This window comes from Egretta garzetta, unplaced genomic scaffold (assembly GCF_000687185.1).
Source record: "Egretta garzetta isolate BGI_Z169 unplaced genomic scaffold, ASM68718v1 scaffold584, whole genome shotgun sequence".
Classification (NCBI taxonomy): Eukaryota; Metazoa; Chordata; class Aves; order Pelecaniformes; family Ardeidae; genus Egretta; species Egretta garzetta.
The window spans coordinates 1,311,597-1,330,529 of NW_009259529.1; the positions used below are offsets into that span (position 1 = coordinate 1,311,597).

The window sequence follows — 18,933 nt, forward strand, 5'->3', positions numbered from 1 at the left end:
CTCTCTCAGCCTGTCCTCATAGGAGAGGTGCTCCAGCCCTCAGATCATTTTTGTGGCCCTCCTCTGGACCCGCTCCAACAGTTCCATGTCCTTCTTGTACTGAGGGCTCCAGAGCTGGACACAGTACAGAATATTTGTGGAACTTCAGGATGTCAATGTCCTGACTTCTTTCTCAACCTCCTTCCTCTCTCCAGCCTTTAATTTCATCTGCTTGTATGTTAAATTAACTTATAGATTGACTGGGGCAGGAGACACATTCTCCCATGCATCTGTACAGCAGTCATGCACTTATAGGAGTTACACACACAGGTCTGTGTAAACAGTGAGTAACAATATTGTCATGCAGGTGAATGTAACCCTGGTCTACAAAAATGTTATGCAGTGCTCTGTGGCATAGCAGACCGGTGCGCTGGTTAGGGCTAATGTGTAAAGCAAGCTTTTGCCTTCTGCCTCATTCCCCAGTGAATCGACACCTTCTCCCACTGAGGAATTCCTACAGTGGAGAAAGGGGCTTTAGCAAGAAGTGCATGAGTAGGTGGAAAGGCATTGCAGACTGTCTCCCCCTCAGAAGGAATCAGCCCATCTATGCTACTATATGACGCTGTGGGAGAGGAGGATGTATCAGGATCGGCAGCCATTTTGCTCAGGCAGCAGGGGAGGTGGGTAGGTACCTTACCCCACCCCATCCAGTGACAGGTTCACTTATGAGGTTCCCATGTCTGGCCTAAAGGAAAGTGGAAAGAAAATTCAAAAATCTTCCCAGCCTTTACCAGCCTCCTAGTGGCTAGTAATTCAGCTATTCACTCTCCCTGGCATCAACAGACATGGCTACCCTCCTTAACCAGACTTGCTGTTATTCCAAGAGTTTGTGGTGCACCTGAAACTTTGCAGTAATCAGGTTTTGTCAGCACACAATCATAAGAAAGCACCAGACCGATAATTCAGCAAAACTCACCTGCTTTAGCCATTTAGATCTTATTAGAAACTTATAAATCTTTAAAGACTTTGAACTTCCTAGAAGCATTTGACATCCCAGAGCGGTTTGCTGCTCTCCCAAATGCTGTTGTGGGGGAACACTAGCAGTTTGTTCAATTCAGCTTTTGTTTCTCCTCCATTCCCTGTCTCCATTCAACTGGCGAGTTTTCTGCCACTGATTAACCTCAGTCTGAGGTGTTAATTCCCAGCAAAAGTGAACAGAGGGGTTCTTCCTTGTCCAAAACTCTGCATGTTATCATGGGGTGACCGACGTAGATTTTTCCCCTTTCCTTTAAACAGCTCATAGCCACCCTCCTACTGTTTGTAGAATAGTTCAGGCAGGTCTCCTGGCACAGGCCTCGGTGAGTGTTGGGGTTTGCTTCACTTGTCCTCCTTTCTCTGGAGTTCACCTGCTCTTCTCGTTGCACCTATGTTCGTGTAGGTAATCTCTAGCCTTAAAAGCATCTTCTCTCCTGCCTTTGCATCTCCATCACTTGCAAGAAGAATTAATTAGTAGCCAACAGTCTTTTGCTTGTGGATTTCTTCCTGTGCTGGTTCGCCGGATGAAAAGGGAACCTTGTTCTGCAAAGTACTGTACAGCTACTACCACAGCTTCTGGAAATTAAACCAGTAGCTTGAGTTTTTTGCCATTAACAATTCTGTCTCTCTCTTCTGCTGATTGATTTTTGTCCATTTCTGGACTTCAGTGTCCCTGAATGCAGTTTCTGATGTTCAGCATCTCTCCAGATTTGATCTTTTGAGGAATAACCTTTAGCAAGTTGGACCTGATGATCTTAAAGGTCTTTTCCAACCTAAACAATTCTATGATTCTAAGTCTTCTTGCAGGTCCTGCTACATAAAGTAACTATTTGCCTGACACCTTGGCTTTGCAGTCATGGCAAAGTATGTGCTAGCAGCAAAGGCCAACAAGCTGTATTAGCTAGAGCACCATCAGTAGATGAAGACACATGATTGTCTCCCTTTACTCGGCACGCATTAGACCACATCTAAGATACCGACCCCTTTTGCCCCCTCTAACACCATACATGAAAGACATTAGTAAAGTGGAGTGAGTTCAGTGAAGGCCACCAAGATGATCAGTGCTGGACCATTTGCCCTGTGAGGAGAGGCTGAGGGACCTGGGCATGTTCAGCCTGGAGAAAGGATGGCTTTAAGGGGAATTCAGTGAACTCGGTGCTAAGGCCGCCTTAAAAGCATATGGCCACTTTCGGCCTATTACTTTTCAAGCGTTTGTTTAATTATTTACTTATCCATTCAGTTAGTCTTTCTGCTTAGTGTTACAGTGGAACAATAATATTTTAGAAGACTTAGTCTGTTTACTATTAATTAAATTTGCTATGTATCTCCAGCAGGTCTGTTCTCCGATTATTTTTGTGATCAAACACAAATCACATAGGGGAATGGCCTAAGAGCTAGAAATTTGAGGATTGCCTCAAGGGTAACATTCAGACAGCCTTTATTTTTTTCCTCTAATGACCTAATAACCAGAAAAATTTTATTCAGGGCCAAAGCTCTGTGCTTACAATGTCATGTGCCTACAATGTCACTACCCTGACAAATTAGTTCATCAAGCGTTGCTGTTGTGCTACCAGGTTAGTAATGATATCTATCAGCTTGTTTGACAGTTTTGTACCCTTGTTTCTTTCTGTGAAAATGGGAATAATAGTGTAGTATTAAACCTTGATTTGTATGTTGTTCCATGTCAGGAGTTACCTGCCATCCCTTATTTTCTCTGGTTGTATATGAGCTTGTGTACATAATGTAAAGAGCACACCAACATACCCTCCCAGGTACTTAATGCACTTAAAGATGTAGTTCTGTAAATCCTAAATTTCCCAGGCATATCAGTCTGAAGTTTGGCTGTTAGCACTGCAGAGCAACATTGCTGTGTTTATACCGTGCAGAAGAGTAGCAATCCAGGCATTACGAACCAATTCTGTTTGGACGAGAGGAAGGCCCCCTTGCTTTCTAGCCGACCTCAGACAAGTCTGGGAGGCTAGGGGCGGCTGGACCAACCTCTCGTTTCAGGTTCGAGTGAGATTAAGACACAAACGAGGTCAGATGGCGTAAGTCCACCCATTTATTAATTGTTCGGGGGAAAGAGAGAAAGCAGCGACAGGAAAGGAAGGAAGGAAAGATAAGCAATAAAACAAGAGGTCCGGATAGAAGAGAGCAGACAGTCACCACCATGGATCTGCGGCATCCCCGGAGTCTGTGCTTCTGGGGTCTTCACTGATCGCACACGGAATCTTTGGTGGTCTCTTCACGAGGTCGGTGATCTTCCTCCGGCATCTTTGATGGTGTCCCATGAGATCCCCCCGCAGTCTGAGACTGCAGCCTTTTTTATAGAGCACAGCCCAGCACATGCGCACACATTTTGCGTGCTTTCCTTTTGGCGGGCTCCGTTCGCGTGCTTTCGTGTTGCTGGGCAGGGGCAGGGGTCTGCTTGCATGCTTTAAGTGGCAGCAAACCGCAAGCCGTGGTGGGCAGGTGGCCCTGCCTGGGGGTCCACTGCCTCAGCCAGCCTGCAAGCCGCCTTGCCTGCGGCAATGCTGATCTTCGCAGGTCGCCACACAAAGGAGCAAGCTTTGAGACAGTTGGCTGGCTGTTCAGTCTCCCACACCAGGCACCACATCTCCTAACTGCTGCCTCCGGGGGCCGCGGACGCCCAGCACCCGGCAAGAACTCTGTGTCTGCCTGTGCCTTAGGAGGAGCCGTGCTCCCTGAAGGTCCCCAAAATAAAAGAGGACGTGTTTGCTAACAGGGAAGAAAGTATGGCCTCCCCTCCCTGTAAAGCCAACCAGGGACACTGAAATAAATGAAGAGTCCACCCATTGTCCTTTCTCTGGCAAGGGGCTCCTAGATGGTTGCATGTGACCCGACAAAATTAAACTTCTGGCCACTGTCCTGTGCACATGAGAGGTTTTACCATCACAGTGAAATCTTAGTCTGTGAGGGTGGCTCCCATGCGGTGGCACATTATAAAAATAAAGAGGAATAATAAATAACAAGCTGTGGGTCAGAAGAGTAAGATCCTGCCAGTCTCACCTGCATATCTGAAGTCTGCTAGGCTTTCAGAGGAACTTCTTCCTCTCCACTGAATCTGTAGGAGACTTTGGGACTCCTACATGAGGAAGCCAGGCAAAGGCAAGTGAAGAGCACATGAGCGCACTTCGCTTCAAATGCTGGAAGCAGTGAATTTTAGTGCCTAAAATTTATGCAACTTCTAGATTTAAATTCGGGTTTTGAAACTCCTATTTCAGAATTTTTTCACCTTAAATTTGAGCCCATTTCTAGTAATATAACATTTCTTCATGGCAGCTAGACTTCCTGGTGGTCCAGCCCAGTGAAAGATTTCATATATTTCAGTTAGTCCATTAACAGTTTCCCCGCAGCTGCCTGTATTTTACCTCTAGTCAAGATACAGCATGATGGAAATGCCACAAGTTCAAATTCTGTTGAGGCTGCAGAATGAACAAATTCCCAACAGGAAGCTTAAGTCCATTATCTGTAATCAGGCTCTTGAACTTCATGGCTGGCAAACCTTGTTTCAGAGCATTAAGTGATAGCCGCGGCTGTTGCATATTACTGGATCTATTTTTCATTAATTAGAGTGATAATGAACCATCAAATGGCACTTTTTTCAAACCTTTGTAAACAAATCCATAGCTAGTGTGTTACAAGATCTGCTGAAACTTTAATTTGAATTAATTCTTTATATTTATGTAATGATACGTTGTGTGTCTGTCACTTTGGTATTTAGACACATTATATAGTTTAAATACAGATAGTAAATCTGCTGCTCATGATAAACAATATAAACAGCCCCTTTCCAGTATAATTTGAACTCTAAATAACCCAGTGATGGTCTGTCATTAAGTATATACTTGACCAAGGAGACACATCTCACATCACATCTCATTATAAATCCCAGCAAAACCAAGTTCCAGCAGGAGCAAATTCCATGTTGAGGGGGGCTCTTGCCAGCCTGACTTGAACTCGTCTCAGGAACACACTGCCCACTTCACTCCAGAAAATACTCTGATAGTAGTAATAGTATTAAGACTGGAAATTGAAATTTCCTCAGTTAATTTTGGCAGCCATAATTATGTGCAATGAACAGATGTGTTCTTTAGGCTAAATCAGTCCCAAATTGTGTAGGTTTTTAAAACTAATATTTAGTGGCATATCTTCATGTTTGACAGTCCTGGCAGTACAGTTTTTAGAAGTGCATAGGAAAAATAATGTCTTTGTAACATCATCTATGGGCCTTATTTCACATTTTCTTTTGATGACTACTACCCTCACTGCTCAGTAAGGTACCCTTTGCTATAAGTAAAGGCATCAGGCTCTGGTCTTCTTTTTCTAGAAGCTGTATGTCTGCTATTCAAAAGAAATCTGCTAGTTTGGTACGAGGCAGTTCATGTTGAAATTTCTGCCTGGCATGTGCTAAAGAATTCAGCAGCTTGTATTTGTTGGTTGGCATGGTCTTTTGATCTTACACTAGTGTCACTACTGTGCTATTTTGAGTAGAAGAGCTCCTACCATGAATTGGGCAACCTGAGTGAGGTGTGTCTAACACCTTTTTCCTTCCCCCTGGAGAGCTGTGGGTAGTTCATCTTCCTGAGGCTTCAAGACTGAGGTTTTGATCTGAGGGCTGAGCTTTTTTTGCATCCGTATCCTGTGCATTTGCTGAGATATCTGCTGATGAAGGAACTCAACAAGGCTAGTTAAGATCTCTGATGAAATTATTTTTCACTGAAAAATATTGATTAACTGAAATAAAAGTAATTCATGGAAACAAACCATTTCCCTTTTCCCAGGGAAAAGCATTTTATATTCAATCTGGATCTTTTTATCTTTATCATCAAGATTAGAAGCACTCTCTCTCTCCCAAACATGCAGAATAGCCAATAATACAGTTTCTGTTTTCTGGATAAAGTATGGTTAAATTCTTGCTTGGGGAGATTTGGAGCAGGAAATTGCAGTCTCTCAGCCCCATTGTCTCCAAACATCAATAAATAAATAATTTTTAATTGGTCCAGAGAGAGATGCTGATTTACCCCGTCACCTGGTGTTAATTGTAGTCATCTGCTACGTGAGAAACTCTGATTTTGTTCATCCAAAGAATAATCAGTCATTCATAAACAGGCAATTCCAGCAGTACAAATTAGAGGAGATCCACACCAAAACAGGTGAAATAGGTTAGAGCACTGGGATGTGAAGTATCAGAGAATGAAGACATGTTTGTGATAGAAAGCCTTTTAAAAGCCAAAGACCTTTTACTAAAAAGAATTTATTTGTGATATTAGGATTACTTTCTTAGAAGGCTATTGAAGATATTTTCCCAAGCATGAGGTAGTTATGTCCATTCCAAACAAGACTGATATAATTCAGTACCTGTGCTAAAATGTTTAGCGATTCCTAATTCAGTTCACTTTTGTTAGCAAAGTCTCCTAAAGTCAAATGTCACAGTCAAATGATTAAGAAATAACGAGGTTCTCTGTCCATATTCACTTAGATTCTGTAAATGATTTATGGAGTCTTTCAAATAACTGATGATCCCTCATATCTGAATATCAGAAAATATATTATAGTATTCCAATACTTATTATAAAAATAACAACTTAAAGTTTTTAAATACTATGTATTATAAAATATTATATATTATAAATGTATATTATAGAACTTCCAGTGCTGCTTATGAACCACAAGGTTTCAGTAACTTGGAAATGTACAGTAAGAAGGAGGTAAGCAATTGTCAGACCAAGAAGCACTCAACATTTTTTGGTTTTAGACTTGGTATGTTCAATTTTGCTCATATTTTTTAGGGACTGGCTTTAAACTTTTTGCTACTAGAGATACACGGTATATCAAGAAGCTTACAGAAATATCTTTCTTTTCACTATCTGTCTATTCAATTTGAGATGTTCATATCCTGCCTTACTATGACGAATTCCCATCATATCCATAGACAAGATAGTTGCTCAAACTTCCATACGTATGTGCCAATTCTCCAATCCAAAATGTAAGCACTGTTGTGGAGGTTAGAGGCAGATATGATTGCGACAAATTCACTTATCTGCCTATCTATCTCAAGCATACGTAGTCTCAAAAGCAGTAAAATAGTTGGTTTGTTTTTCAAATTTTCTCATTCCTAGCATCTAAAACATATATATATATATATATCTTTAAGTAAGTAAGTGAATAAAGAATCATAGAATCATAGAATGTTTTGGGTTGGAAGGGACCCCTAGAGGTCACCTACTCCAACCCCCCTGCAGTCAGCAGGGACACCACTAACTAGATCAGGTTGCTCAGAGCCCCATCCAACCTGGCCTTGAATGCTTCCAGGGATGTTGCCTCCACTACCTCCCTGGGAAACCCATTCCAGTGTTTCACCACCCTCATTGTCAAGAATTTCTTCCTTATATCCAGTCTGAATCTACCCTGGTTTAGCCAACAGGTCCATGTACTTCTGTTGGGGGCTCCAGAGCTGAATGCAGTACTCCAGGTGAGGTCTCACCAGAGCAGAGTAGAGGGACAGAATCACCTCCCTCGACCTGCTGGCCACACTTCTCCTGATGCAGCCCAGAGTACAGTTGGCCTTCTGGGCTGCCAGTGCACATTGCCGGCTCATGCCCAGTTTTTCATCTATCAGTACCCCCAAGTCCCTCTCGGCAAGGCTGCTCTCAATCCTTTCATCCCCCAGCCTGTATTGATACTGGGGGTTACCCCGACCCAGGTGCATGACCTTGCACCTGGCCTTGTTGAACCTCATGAGGTTCACACAGGCCCACCTCTCCAGCTTGTCCAGGTAACATGTCAGAGCCTAACTGTTATGCAAGGAAATACTCAGCTTTCTTGGCTTCATTCCAGCTGTTGTGCTGCAGATCAGCTGCTTTGGTGTGCGACATTCCTTGTAACTCCCAGCTCGGGTCATCATCAGCTCTTCCCTGTAGCTCCTGTGTGAGAGGAATCGCCGCTTTGGTGGCTGTGCAGTTTTTGCGTTTGCAGCAGCGAATTATGCTTTCTAGGCAGCAATCTGAATCATTTGGGAACATTTCCTATATTGATCCAAAATAACATCATATTAGACTAGATGTTTGCTACTGTGGACTTCCGCAACGGCCCGTTACTCTGTCCTTGGCATACATGCAGCCTCTCACGAGACTGTGATATCCCTAGCTTGTGGTCCCGGCTTTATTCCAAAAGCCACTTTCATTGTGTCTTCTGTGTTACTAACATGCCTATGGGGTGTTTTGGCAGCATGTTAACATAAATTTCTATGTTAATGCCTTGGCGTAGTACATTAGACAACTGTCAATCTGACTATTTGAGCCATATTTAACTACTCTTGCAGGTGTTAATCAATCAAATTGTGCTTGTTCTCGTGGTGTCCCAGCCTTACCCGTGAGCCCAAGTGAAGAAATTTGAAGAGGACTTTGTGGAGTTATTGCCTTGGTATATACTGCAGGAATTTTTCTAGAATGGTTTGAAAGTGCTATGCAAATAAGGGAAACGTAGTGAGAAATGATCGTCCTACGTACTGTATACGGGCGGCTACCTCATTCACATTATTCTGTAATAATAACACACTTAATAATCCTTTTGCACAGATCATTCTTTTTACGTTCATCCTGCAGCATATGACAGCAGGCAACATGCTGCTGTCTTCTATACGCTGTATGTCTTTCCCTCTCCTTGGTGGTTTTAGTTTACAGTTATTACTCTTATGCACATTTAATTTCATGACTTTATTGCTGTCTTTGCTGAAGACTACCTTATTTCTGTTCAGGTCATCTGTGTGTGAACCAGGGCTCCAGGAAAAGCGTTGTAGGTGCAGTCAGTTAAAACCAGAGGTTTCATTTTGCTTGGCTATATTGTCATTTAGACAAATAGGCATTTTCAGTTGCTTTGGAGATAGCGTTGTTTCCTTCAAATGCAGTTTTCTGGTATGTGCTCAGCTTTAATTGTTTAATGGGCAATGCCGACAGCTTAAAACACAAGCTTTGCCCACTGTTACGTTCAATATCATCAAATTGATGGCCAGGTGTCTTCATCCAGCCTTGCAACCAGCTTATTAGTGATCACAAAGCTTGAAGAAACTCAGTTTCCACAGATGTTTCCGTTCTTTTGCATCCCTTCAGAGACCCACGTGTCGCCACCAGCACTGCTAAGGCAACTGATGGGCAGAGTATTCCAGTGGGAATTGCAGGAAATCTCTATTTTTATGATCATGCCTCGAATGGTTACACTCTAGCTGCCACATTAGAAAAAGACTTGTGTACAAGAAGAGAAAGCACAGTTTTTTAATTCCTCCTTTTTACAGCTGCTGTGTTAAATACAGCAATTAGGAAGGATTTGACAATGCAACAACATTGTTACATTGTGTAAGAGAGTTACAGTATTTATATCTCAAGTGTAATACAGCTAAGTAGAAATATTTGCACATTGCTAGATGGCAAATTGGGCATGTTCTGCACATTTTAATTTCCTCTCTTCCCTTCCCACCCCTAGCACTATAAGCACCTGGCCCCCATAACCTGCAGTCTCCTCTTAAAAAAAAAAAAAAAATACATTTTTTACCTTTAAGCTTGTGCTGATAACTCTCAAAAGTGAGGATTTGACCTTTCTGCTGATAGATGATATTGCTGTCAATAACAGATCTAAGGAAGGTGTCCACCAGATCTATTTTGCATCAACCTATGTAAGCTCTGAAATGGTATAAATGCTCATTTGATTCTGGCCTAAGCCCTCTCAGACAAGCACTGAACAGAACTTCTTTCTTTCTTCACATCTCCTGGACTGGGAAATCTCAAGGGTGGCTGCAAGGTGCCCCACGCTAGTGTTCTCCAAAACATATGAAGCTTTTTGCTGGCCCTCTTAGGCTACCCACCCACAAATTGCAGGCAGGATAGCAGCTGAGGGTAAAGAGAGACTGGAAATTTCTGGTTCTGTGTCATCTGAGTAAACTCTGTATTTACAGAAACAGTGGAGTCCCAGGAGGCACTCACACTGACTGTGCAGACATCCAAAATAGTTGTGTAGGTTAGGAATGCGAGTTCTGGTTTTAAGCAGGGGGAGAGGTATACGCCTCTGGAGGGCCGTTTAGAAAACTTAAGGTTGGAATTCATCTCTTTCAGTCAGCACTGAGGGACCCGTGTTCCTGCCTTCAGCACCTGCATTAGATAACTCAGGTAGATACTAGATACCTCATGTTTCCCCCCCACCCCATGAATCTGAGAGCAGATTACTAATACTGTCTTTTCCCTCTCCACCTACGAACAGGCTTTTCTTCTCCCTCGGAGACATGCTCTTCTCTCTTCTGCTCCTTTCAGCATCATTACTTCTCAATTTTTGCCTGTCTACTTTCATCCTCCGTTGCGGAGGGAGTGAGAGGGTGGCAAAACCTATAGTTTATTGATGTAAAACAGTGAGTTAACAAAGTTCAATGGTAAATGCAACAGTAGTTTATAAGATTCGATGGCAAGGTACACTTAGTTATTTACTGCACTTAGGACAGGGTCAGACAGAACTGTCAGGGAGACCCTCCCATTGAGTCATGAGGTTCAGAAAAGGTCCCCTTGCTTTCCAAACTCCTTCCTCAGACAGGAGTCTAGATGCGGCTGGATCCAATCCTAGTCCCAGACTTGGTCAACAGTTTATGTCTAAAGGATTATATATGTGCAATCAATCCTTTATATCACTTAGCTAAGGTCTCAGAGTTTAGCATGCCATTAGCCACTTACCGAGGATCTGTTGCAGTAAGGAATCTCAGCCTCAAGGAGTAACCCTGAGAGGCATCCCTGCTCAAGGGGAGATCCTGGCGTGCAGCCCGCCACCGTGCAGGAGAACCCACAGAGCCCACAGGGCTCTTGGGCTGCTCACTATTGATGAGGGGCAGATGAGTGGCTCATAGACATATTTGCAAACCAACCACAGATTTTAGTTCCTTCACTGTGCTTAGGTGGGCACATTGCACAATAGCCCTCAGCTACTGTATTGCTATCTGTCAGGTGGCTGTCACTTGAGCAGAGTTACAGGAAGAGGTCAGGGGAGGGGGGACCACACTGCCACACCTTCACACCCAGGATTTTTCTATTCCATGGGTTTTTTGGCCTTTCCACTCCCATACCACTGCATCACTGTCATTTTATGCACAACTTGGGAATGCATTTGATGGACGCTTCCAGGCACCCTGCCCGCCTGCCCCTCCCTGAGATTTTAGAGTATGATTGAAAAGCTGTGAAAGTGCAGGCTCCTGCCTATAGATTCCCACCTGTGTGTTTACAAGGACCCAGCAAAGAGATGGCACTGCTTCCCCTGCTGGGTTGGATCGCGTAGGAGCCCCGTTTGGTGCCTTTCTACATGCTGACTAGTGCCAGACACTTCTAAAAAAGGTGTTAATACCAGTAGCCCAAATAGCCAGTCACACAGTATTTTTGTTCGGACATTGGGTAATCAGTGACTGACTCATATGGGAATTTTGGATCCCCTGAAAAATCTGATTCCAGGAACTCAGGGAGAAATATCCAATGTTGCTTTTAATTTTCCCTTGTTATTCCTTTATGTCCTGTGGCAATGAATTTTACAAGTTAATTGCGTGTTGTATTTCTTGTTATCAGATTTAAATTGTCTTTTGATCTCACTTTTATAAGGAAGGGTAAATAGGAGGCATCCAACAGACCTTCTTATCTTCCACTAGTTTGCATACCTCTCTCTGCCATCTCATATTTGTATTCTGACTAACCACTCCTAAATTATTCAGCCCTTTCTCCATACACAAGTCTTGCCATGCCTGTAGTAATTCTGTTTCTTTCTTGCTGATAACTTTGTGGTTTTTTTACAGTCCAATCTAATGAGCCTCTTTATTCATCATGTTCAGGTTTTTTTCTCTCCGCAACTATAACACTAAAGTCTACTATCCTCCAGAAAAAAGGCTCAGACATAGTAAAGCGACTAGCAAACCTTGTTTTCCCAGGGCTTGTAAGGCGCAAACCAGTTACTGGGCAGAAAAAGTGAAGATTTACGGGGAGGATCTGCGTGTGTTACTCGCGGTTTGTGTCTTGATCTAAAGATCAATTATTGGAAAAGGCTAATAAAGTATAAATCCATGAAAGGCTTGCCACTAAACTTAATCTTAGCTTGTAGGAGGCCCCTAGATTTTTAAGATTTATTAAGCCAGCTGTTAATAATATAAAGATGTTTGCTGAAGACTTATGCAGTCCATAGAAAGAGGGTATACTCAACAGGGCCATGAACTTCAACTGCTAACAGTACGAAGACAGGTGAAATGTTCCTCCTAATGTTGTTATTCTTATCCGGACTGAATCAAAAACTGTAACCATAATTTAAAATTAGTATTTGTTGAGCTATTGCGATTCTCAGCCCACAGAGAAATATTTTTGTTATCTAGAACAAAAAGTAAAATGACATTATTTTGATATATTTATTGTCGAGGCCTGCAAGTGTGCTGCTTGCATCTTCTTCATTCTGGAATTTCATAAGGGAATATTTAGTTTTCTCATCTAAAAAATGTCCAGTATTGACTTTTTGCAGATACTCCTTGTTTTTCTGTTTCAAAAATTGTTTGACCTACTAAGTCCTAGTTTCTTATATTTGGTTAGCTTTACTAACAAGTGTCTTTGACTTGTTTCCAGATTTGTTTTATTTTGTTTGGGGGCAACTTATGATTGCATTGTATGGTAAAGAGGTCTTTACAGGGTGCCTGTGAAGAAGGGGATTTACTGGAGCTGCTTGGAGTGTTCATAGAAGGAGGAAATAGGATAGTTCTCCTCACCTTAGAAAGAAATACAGCTCCTTTCTGCAGTTGAGGCAAGAAATCTTAAGCTAATTGGTTTTCGCTAGGGTAGGCTGAAGAAATACACTAAGCATGGGGCCAACTTAAGAACAAATGTTTAGCAGAAGGGTGCGTGAACTCAGTTCTAGGTGACAAGCTTGGTTTGTGTTCCCCTGGACCACTTTGCTTTGCAGATTCTGTGTGTGTGTGCTGGGAGCTGGTGGCAGGGATTTACACGGTTATTCATCCTGCCTGATGTGCTGTGGAAGAGTAAGCTGAGCTGCTGCTGCTGCATCGCGTTTCATCAGTTACTGCCAACCTCAGCCAAGCAGACGCTCTCGTCCTGGCGCAGGTACATGCTGGGCTGAGACCTGCACCGGGGTGCAGTGACACCTCCAGGTGCCAGGGTGAGGTCCCACATGGCTTGAGCCTGCTCTGGGGCTCAATGTAGTCTGCCCTTGCATGGACAGGCTTGTCAGTGACGTGCCATGGGGTACGGCCCCGTTTGCACCCAGTGACGTGCCATGGGGTACAGCCCCAGTTGCACCCAGTGACGTGCCATGGGGTACGGTCCCAGTTGCACCCGGTGACGTGCCATGGGGTACATTTGCACACAGCTGCTTTGCAGAACCAGCCTCTTCCCCAGCACTGGACTCTGGGGGCTCCCATCAAATCTGGAGTTTCAGCATCAGGACACAGTGCTGTAGCTAATCCTCGCAGTGTCTGCAGTTAGAAAACCTTTGAAATAACCTCCTAAAGCACACTTGCAGTTTAATGCAGTTTGTTTTCCATGGCACTGAAAATACATAAACATAACCTATTTTATATTATATGGTTTAATGGTTATATTATATGGTTTAATGGTTATATTATATGGTCATGGTTTAATGCCAGCTGGCAACTAAGCACCACACTGTGGTGCTTTTATAATATTATTTCATTATTATATAGGCTTTATATATCATGCAAATAATATAGTATATTATTTTATATGCCTCTTTTAAATTTTAATTTAATTTATCTTAAATAATTTTAACTCCTACCATTTTCTCCTTGCCAGAAAAGATAGCTTTACATGTTGGTGAGCTGCTTTTCTAAATAGACCCACTTTGGCTATGAAAATTTAATATGCATCCTAGAAAGATGTTGTCTGTATTTCCAGGAAGTCACTTTAATTTCATATTCAAATATTTTGCTTACTCAGGTGATTACAATACATTGCAAATGAAAAACAGGGATGGAGAGTAGGGTTCAAGATGGTTCATCTCTTTTGATCTCCTCACTGGAGTATTGCTCAGCTGATGAGTAAGAAAAATCCAAGTTTCCATGCACAGATCAGTTCTAGTGGACTCCTTAGAACTGAGGTCAGTGACTAATGTAGCCGTTTTCCATTGTTAGAAGAAAAAGAAATCAATAGAGTGGAAGTAGTAACCTCTGGATTTTTTTTTAAAATTCCACTTCAGTGCCTAGACAGTATTACACATTTTTTATAATCCTTTCTCTTCTCTATGCCACTGCCATACATCCCAATCTTCCTGTTTTTCAACAGCAATAAAAGTCAATTTTCACACTCATCTGTGTGTATCTCCGTGAACTATCTTGATAGGCAAAACTATTTCACTTTCCTGCTTCTAAAAATAACAAGTTGGTTTGCATCTTGAAAAAAGATTACAAAAGGAAGCGAAATCACCAACTTGTTTTGCCTGTAATGACAATTAAGATGGTTCCCATCCAGAGAGTGTCATATATTTAAAAACGCAAAGACCTTTTGGCTGGAGTGACAGCAACATCTGCAAAAATCAAACAGCATCATCCATCCCAAGAATTTCCTGAAGATATCCTGCCAATTACTTTTACTAGTAGGTGACGATTAATCATAACCTGTCTGGCAACTGAGTAGAGAGATCCGATCCCTGACCAGAAAGAAAAGCTATATTCAGACATAGCTGAAAGCAAATTTTGCCAGGACTCAAGATCCTGAGCACCATTACTTTTAGTATATGAAAAACTCAGATTATCTCATATTGCTTGGGGGTTTTTTGTTGTGTATGTTTTTTAGGGTTTTTTTCTCTGTAAAAATGAGGCCTTTTTGCTGTAAATCTACTCAGCTTTTTGTGGGAGGTGCAGAACTCAGCTTCCTGCCTCTCCCAAATTACGCTAGAGATGTTCAGGTGATATAATTCAATGGATGACATTAAACTGCCTTTTTTATAGGCAGAGAATGATGCTGGAGCATATCATATTTCAGAGGGTGAATTCAGGTGACCTGAAAGGACCGTGTGTTTCCAGAATAGTCTCTAAAAATCCAGTTTGCAGATTTTGACAATCATCTTGCACATACTGAATTGTACTTTATCAATAAATAGTTCTGTTTCTTCCAATGGGATGATTTACGAAATATGATAATATCCATCATCTTTCCACATATGGTACTATCGGTCATCTCTCTATTCAGAGGTGTAATTACAGGTTTAATCCTTAAAAAAAAAATAAGTTAAGATTCTGGACATTTTAAAGATAAAAATATTGAAAATTCTTGTTTTCTGGGGTAAATACTTACACAAGGTCACTGGAAGTTCAGCCCATATTAGACCAAATTTCGCTGTCATAACTATGTGAAATATCCCACTGATTTCATAGCAAGGGGACTATTCACAGAGCAAAGGAACTGCCACCTGGTAAAAACATTACAATTTGCCTCTTTTCAGATTAACTGTTGCAGCATGCTCTAATCATGATTTTTATTCTTTGCCCTCTTGAACCGGTAGAGGGAAGTGGTTAATCCCTTGTTTGAAGCTAAAAGCATTTTTGCAGCCAGTTATGATGAAATGACCTTTTCCATTCCATGACCTTCCTCAACAAGTGCTCAAGGAATAATGATACAATTATTTCCCTCTCTGAATACCCCTCTACTAGGGTATTCAGAAGCCTTAAACTCTGTGACTGAATTTTTCTTTTATTCTTTCTTTATTTTTTTTTTAGCTAACCCACAGGAGCATAAAATACACCAATCCCAAATTACTAGGCTGTGCAAAAAGGCTGCTGTTCCTACAGATGAATTTGTATAAACAGACCTTTTCTTTCAGGAATTTGAAAAAGACCAGCCTTATTTTCACGTACTGATGTATGGCTTAAGTCAGGTGTTGGTCATCAGGTCTATACCTTGAACTGCTTTAAACTGCTGATTTATACCAGTTTAGGATAGAGTCCGTTGAATATATTTTTGTTATCATGTTTCTATAGTGCGATGTGCTCAAATACAGTGTTCTGGAATGTGTGTTGTGTTAACTTTGTGCTCTAGTGTCTGATTAAAATCCGAAGTACATTTTTACATTGATGATACCCTCTGGCCCCAGCCAGCTAGCTGTGGAGATTATTGTAGACAAATTGAAGGGAGTTCTGAGAATAGCAAAAAACATGATGAAGCTACTGGAAGGACCAATATAAAAGGAGATATTAGAAAAACTAAAATGCTGGTCGTTCCCTCCTTTCCACCTCACACTTCCTTGAGACTCAGAGTAGAGAGTTGTTAAATATTTCTATGTAGTTGTTGTTTTAAATCTGGATCAAAACTTATTTAAACTCCTTAGCAAGTGAGAATAATTGCTCACTGTGCTGCAATATGCATGCATAATCTGGGTTGTTGTAACTAGACGGAGCTGATGGCAAAGCACTTGTGGTGCTCTTAGTCAATTATGGACCCCGGTGGCTCTGTAATGTCATGGAATCAGAGTGCTGTTTTTTTCAGGAATAACTTTGAAATTTAGGATAATGAACTGTCCCGAGAACTATTCACAAGAAATGACCACTACAAGCTGTGTCTTTTCTCTGGGTCATAGATAATTACTCTAGCCCAAAATTGGACCTTAGAAGGACAGCCCTAAGGGTAGCCTAAATTCATACTGTTGCCAGTTAATTTTCTTTGTGAGCTAATACAGCTGCAAGCTGGATAAACCACATTCTTGAGATTTTCTGCTTATTCCTGCAGTTTGGGGGGCAGATGTGTCCCAGCCTTGTCCTAGCTTGTTGCCTCTCTGTACTGTTCTGTAGCTAGAGCAGACACAGTAAGGGACAACCATTGCAGTTTCCAGCATATTCTTAACAAGAATGTGTAAACTGGGAGCATTCTCTGTGAATTTATAGCAAACACTATTTTGATGATACAATGATGATCCTGAAATTATTAAATATTGTTCATTTTCTATTCTGATAAAATCAGAGAAAAAAAAATCACAAGATTCATTTGACCTGTATTGGCTCAAAGTGTCATTTCTATTTAGAAGGAAAGGATATTCCAACATATCAGCAATAAATGCAGGCAACAGGAAAAGCTCTCACTAACATCTTCTTATACGTAAGACTTTGAAGAATATGAAAGAAAAAAATAATGCAGGCTTGTGTGTTAGTTGGAGCACGTACATGAGCTTTGAGCAGGCGAGAGATCATGAATTGCATTTCCTAATATCATCCTGACATTCTTTCTGTAATATTAGAGATTGTCCTGATGGCATATCAAGGCTTTGGGATATTTCGCTATATCCAAGTAAAGCTTCTGTGTTCACCCTTTACCCATTCCAATTAAGTTCTTTAACCGGGACCATTAGCATTAAACCCTTTGAATACTGTAGAATCTCACAACATTCAAAAAGTTCGTGGTGGGAACTTTATGCCGAAGAAGTCACTACAAATGAAACAATCCATTAGGACAATTTGTGATGCCTCCTTTTTTATCATTATGAATCTCTCGGTCACAGAGTTGCCATTGGAAGTGCTTGCAGCTTAGAAATGCTAACCGCTGTTCCAAGCGACCCAGGGTTTCTGACTGAGCTTGAGCAGTGTAAGGCAGCCCAACACTGGCCTTCCTTCGTGAAGTGGGTAACGCAGGCTGGCACACCTCGCATGTCATAGCTGAAACTATTCCTGAATTTCACATTGTTGCATTACTGGGCTTTGGTTACTTGTCTTTACTTACATGTCACTATTTTAGTGAGACTGGACAATAAACAAGGGTGATCTACCACACACACAAGTTCTGGATTCATTCTTTTTTTATTTTTTGAGGGGAGGCCCAGTTATTAACGCAGTGGCTGTCAACTAAAAAAGCCTTTGCTAAATTACTATGAACAAAACCTTCCTGTAATCTCAGGATTTTCTTGAATGGTACTAGGTGAAAGATCTGAAATGGAAGAATCAATTGTTGGAAATTTAATTTGAAATGAAGTGTTCAAAAGCAAATATTGCAGAAACTGCTGAGAAGATTTGAAATCTCAGACTGGAGTTAACCAGGAAGGATGCTATCTGCAAGGATAGGAATATGAGAGATATTTCTAGAGTGAATAAAATCAGTCTCATAGCTGAGGAGATGCTTAACATTTTGAAAGATCACATGCAAGAGATAAGCTTTGAAAAAATCAAAGAAGTAAATGTGCTTTGGAAACTTTTGTCTTCTAAAAATTAATTACAGAGAAACTTGGAATTATACCACCCATTACTCTCACATCCTAAACCTTCCTGTTTCTTTACAGCAAGATATGGAGTGAAACCCTAGTCCCAGTTAAATTAATCAAAATGTTGATATTCACATCAATAAAGTTGAGTTTCACCCATAATCCACTTTCTGGGTTTGTTTTTTTTCTTCCTGATTTCCCAGTTTTACTACAAAAAGGCAAGAAGGAAAAATATTGATAGAAGAGAAAAATATCAATGTAAGAGGATAATACTGATAGAATTTTATTAAAGCCTTTTTAAACTATAGAAATACCATGGAGATTTTAGCTAAATTCAAGTGGAATATGAAAGGAAGTTCAGAAGATTTTGCTCTCTTACTTGTAACAGGGCAAATAGCACCTGGCATATGTTGGATAAAAATGTGTCAGGGAGAGAATCACAAAGTACTTAACTTTTAATTTTTCCAGTATAGATATATTTAGATAAGAAAATCAAGCAAGTTTAACATATTCAGAAGTGACTTTCAACTGATGCAAACTTTTCTTTGGACTCTGATTTCATTTCAAGAGAAGTTTATTTTGGTTTATCTTACACCTGTTCCTGGCAAGTTAAACTACGCTGAAATAATGTGCCTGCCTGCCTTCCCTGCCTCCAAGGGAAAAAAAGCCAGGGAGGGCTGCCCTAGG

At 41.3% G+C, this 18,933-nt stretch overlaps 1 protein-coding gene across 1 annotated transcript in view; it reads left to right on the forward strand.

Moving 5' to 3' along the window:
* The window catches only part of KCNQ5 (potassium voltage-gated channel subfamily Q member 5), a 209,304-nt gene that overhangs the window by 133,114 nt on the left and 57,257 nt on the right, over positions 1 to 18,933 (forward strand). The gene's annotated exons all lie outside the window — the stretch shown is intronic.